Source organism: Camelina sativa, chromosome 11 (assembly GCF_030686135.1).
Source record: "Camelina sativa cultivar CO46 ecotype springtype chromosome 11, ASM3068613v1".
NCBI lineage: Eukaryota > Viridiplantae > Streptophyta > Magnoliopsida > Brassicales > Brassicaceae > Camelina > Camelina sativa.
In genome coordinates this window covers 37,549,506-37,553,744 of record NC_141890.1, presented here as the reverse complement: position 1 = coordinate 37,553,744, position 4,239 = coordinate 37,549,506, and the positions used below count along the sequence as shown (strand labels likewise).

General features: G+C 38.5%; 1 non-coding gene across 1 annotated transcript; it reads left to right on the top strand.

Annotated features, from left to right (window-relative positions):
• Positions 1-3,050: 3,050 nt before the first annotated feature.
• LOC147934947 (small nucleolar RNA R71) lies at positions 3,051-3,156 on the top strand. The gene has a single exon (XR_015573404.1). It is a non-coding gene; the product is annotated as a small nucleolar RNA R71 (small nucleolar RNA).
• Positions 3,157-4,239: the final 1,083 nt, after the last annotated feature.

Here is a 4,239-nt window from a genome sequence, read left to right as displayed (position 1 = left end):
ATGGTTTCTCTTTAGAGTGGGGCTCATTAAGTCAAGGTTCTCTCATAAAAATAGATTGAGCTTTAGAAGAAGGCTAAAGGTAAGAACTAATAGACACATACAAGAACAAAACCTTGTCTACCCAAAGGCATCCAAAGTGTTTGATCCTAACATTCTAATCCCAAATGGTCCTAATTCTACCCTTTGTCTTCTTCTCTTCTCAAGTACCCTTTTTCTCTTTTTGTTTTTAAGCCTTAGGAGAGGTTTCTTATTTGAATCAACTAGTGGAATGGGGACTTCTTTCTAATTGATATGGTTCCCTTTTCTTCTTAATCTTTAAGACATAAAAGCTTTTTGCTAGACTCTTCTTTTCTTTTTTTCTTTTCTTTGGTTAGAACCATCTTCAACAATCTTTATACTTCCCATTCTTTCACTAGAGCTTAAATTCTCTTAAACACATTCCCCTCCTAAAGACTCTAACCTTTTCTTTCCTTTTTTTTTTTTCTTTTCTTTTCTTTTCTTTTTTCAAAACAACCAAATCCCTAACCCAACAATTAAACCACCTAGTCCTATATAGTTTGAAAATTGCAAACTAGAACTACACAAGGCTTTACTCTTGTCAGCTCAAACCTAACACTTTCTACCAAGCTCAATCCCAAAAAGGCCTCACACACTCAAGAATAAACATGGCTTGAAAGAAGGGTTGGTTAAGGGTAGGAGAAACTGATTTAAAAGTGAAATCAGCTATTTGAATCAACAAGAGTGGTAAAAAGGAAAAAGATGATCCAAATATGTGTATGGTATCCATGAGTTTAAAACAATGCACAACCAGATAATTACAACTCAATATTAGGTCCTTATAAGTAGGAAATGACATCAAATCACAACATGCTTCCATTTAGACCAAAATGCAATATAGGAATTCAAGGCTTGGTTCAATCTTATGTTTCTAGCTCACTCAACTAGCATCAAAGTACTATTAACTTGGGCATTGATCCTAGTCTAGCTAATTTAAACAAGTTAAAAAGGCTGAACTCATCATAGATCCCTAATGCAAATATGAAACAGTCCTACATGAAACATATTAACAAGATCCTAATATGCAATGCAAACTACATGAACACTCTTTTTTTGTAAAGATTTTTGCAAAAATTTTCAAATTTTTAGGTTTTTCTATGCCATAGATGAAATACAAGTACTAACATGATTATGCTAAAAATTTGAAATAAGAAAACAAAACACAACATCAAATGTCATCTCAAACCCTCCCCCAAACTTAAATTACACAGTCCCTTGTGTAAGAGAAATTTAAAGGAGGATTTAAGAATCAGGAAACAACACAAAAACAAAAAATGCAATGTTATATACAAATATAGAGTTGGAGTATTACTTGGGATGGGCTAAGGGTGGGATTCATTTGATATCCACCAATTTCTTAAAGGACCTCCATGCTACCTGACCAACCATAACACTAAAGAAAACAAGATCAAAATAACAAGAAACTTAAAACCAATACAAAGATACCTTTGGGACTTCCTCCCAAGTGAGCTTGTTTAAAGTCTCTAATCTTGACTTTGCATACTTCTTATGCTTTGGAAGGGTTATAGAGAGGTGATGAAGTCCCCTCTGTTCTTAAAGATTCCATTGCTCCTCTTATTCCTGGGTCAATGCTAAAAGAGTTGTGTCTGCTAATAATACTCAGACCTTGTCTTGCTTTCTTTGGAGAGGAACTTCTCACTCTACCATGAAGCTTCTTGATTTGCCCCCTTATGTCCTCATCCTTAGTTGTTAAATCCCTCACTGAATCATGTAGAATGTTGATAGTTTGAAGCTTAGACAGACCATTGAAGGAAGGATTTCTTGGCTCTTGTTGTTGATGAAGCTTGGGGATGAAGTCTGGGCATTTTGGGTGACTTGGTACCACTCGGTCGAGTGACTTAAGGTGCTCGGTCGAGTGGCAGGTCGAGTGGTAGGTCGAGTGGAAGGCCGGGTGACCTAAAATCTCTGTTTCTACCCCATTCACTCCCTGAAAGATTTCAGACTCAGTTTCATGACCTTTCTTTTCAATCCTGAAGGTCTGCCCATCAATAGTTGGCTTCTTCTGCTCAAGCTTTTTAACTTGTGGCTTCTCTTTCATTTCAACATCTTGTAACAAAGGTTCATGACTCAAGACCATCAATGCCTTCTTATCAATAGAAGCCTTGTACTTTTTCAGCATTTGCTCTCTAAACCGTCCTGGAAATGGCAAAGGTGGCTGATAGGGAGGAGGAATGAACCGAACCGGCTTGCTAGATTCTTGAGCAATGACTCGATCAGGCACTCGACCGTGTGCATGGTCGAGTGTATGGTCGAGTGGTGTCTCAAGCTCAGTTCTCTTCTCATTCTGCAGCTCTGGTTGAAGAAAATTCTCCCCAACTTGGTTGTCACTGTCCTCAGTGAGCTTTGAAGGTAGTTCTTTGAGAGAGATAGCTTGGGCAGTGGCATACTCCTTTATATTGTCAATTGATGTCCCATTGAGTTGTCTAGAAGACGAAGATTCACTCTTGCTCTCAAGGTGAAGGATTCTGCAAGTTAAAGCTTCAATCTTGATATTAAGGGCACCATATGTGGAGTCTATCTTGTTTTTCATCTCTGTGAGCTTAGTACTTTTTTCCATATCTCCAATAGCTTGGCCTTGTAGCAGTTGTTGAAGCATACTCTTCATCTCTTGATCTAGAGCAGGAGCTTGTTGGAGTTGTTGTGGAGGATAGACTTGAACCATAAACTTCTCATCATCACAAACAACAGGTACATGCTTTTGTTGGGTTAGAAGTAGTTTATCTAGCTTCTCAAGCTTCTCATCTAAGGCTTGTAGTTCCTTTATATGCCCTTCCTCATAAGCAATACCTTCTCTTAAGCTTCTATCATATTCCTCACTGTAATTGCCATTGGACTGAGCAAAGTTCTCTACTAAGTCCCAACCTTCATCTACATCTTTATTCATGAAGCTTCCATTGGAGGCTGTGTCTAGGAGCATCCTGATCTTGGGAAGAACACCTCTATACAAAGTACACAACAAATATTCCCTGCTGAATCCATGATGTGGGCATTGTCTCTGGTAGCCTTTGAAGCGCTCCCATGCTTCACTGAAAGATTCACCATATTGTTGGAGAAATCCTGAAATGGCATTCCTCAAATGTGCAGTCCTTGAACTAGTGAAGTATTTTGCAAGGAAGACTTTCTTACAATCAACCCAAGAGGTGATTTTTCCAGAATGTAGAGTCTTCTCCCACTGATGTGCTTTATCTCCTAGAGAAAAAGGAAACAACCTCAGCTTCAAGGCATCCTCACTAACTCCATTGATATTGGTAAGGCTACAGAGCCTATCAAACTCATCAAGATGTGCAAGGGGGTCTTCACTAGGCAGTCCATAAAATCTGTTGCTCTGAACCATTGAGATCAAACTAGTCTTGATTGTGAAGGTTGTGTTGTGGACAGGAGGAGACACTATCCCATATCTTTGAGTATGAGTAGTGGGAGCATCACTATCACCAATCTTCCTTCTCCTTGGAGGTTCAATCTGATCTTGTTGTAGTTCCATTTCCACCTCTTCTTCTGTTTTTTTGAGACTTTGAAGAAGTGCTCGACCAGGTGCTCGAACAAGCACTCGACCGTTTGCATTGAGGTACTCGGCCGAGTGCCTAGTCGAGTGGTACCTGAGAATGAAAACACAACACCAGAACAAGAGAGAGGTGAGTAATAGAATCAAAAGTAACATAGCTTAATCTTGAAACAATGAAATCTCCACTGGAACATATAAACACCCTAATGGCAACGGCGCCAATTGAAACAAGAACTTTTTCAAGTATCTACTTATGAATGAATGAATGATGCAATCAAACAAACAAACATAAGTATGAATGATCAGAATGTAATGCAAGGTGTTTCAATTCCCTTATGATGTTGTAGCATAAAGGATGTCAATCCATAAAGAGTGTGATATGTAAGCAGTCAAGATGTGATCAATGCATTCAAGTTAAGCCAAATATCAAGTTGATTTGTTTCTAACAACCTAATGACAATAATGAAATGCAATGAACTAAGGCAACTTAAGACAATACTAATGCTGAATTAAACTGTAGAACAAGTGCAATAAACAAGACTAAGCAGAATTAACTAATAAGCAGAAGAAAACATGAACAGAACAATGCATAAGCAAGAAAGTAAAATGGAGCTCGACCTAGCACTCGGTCGAGTGCATGGTCGAGTGGGAGGTCGAGT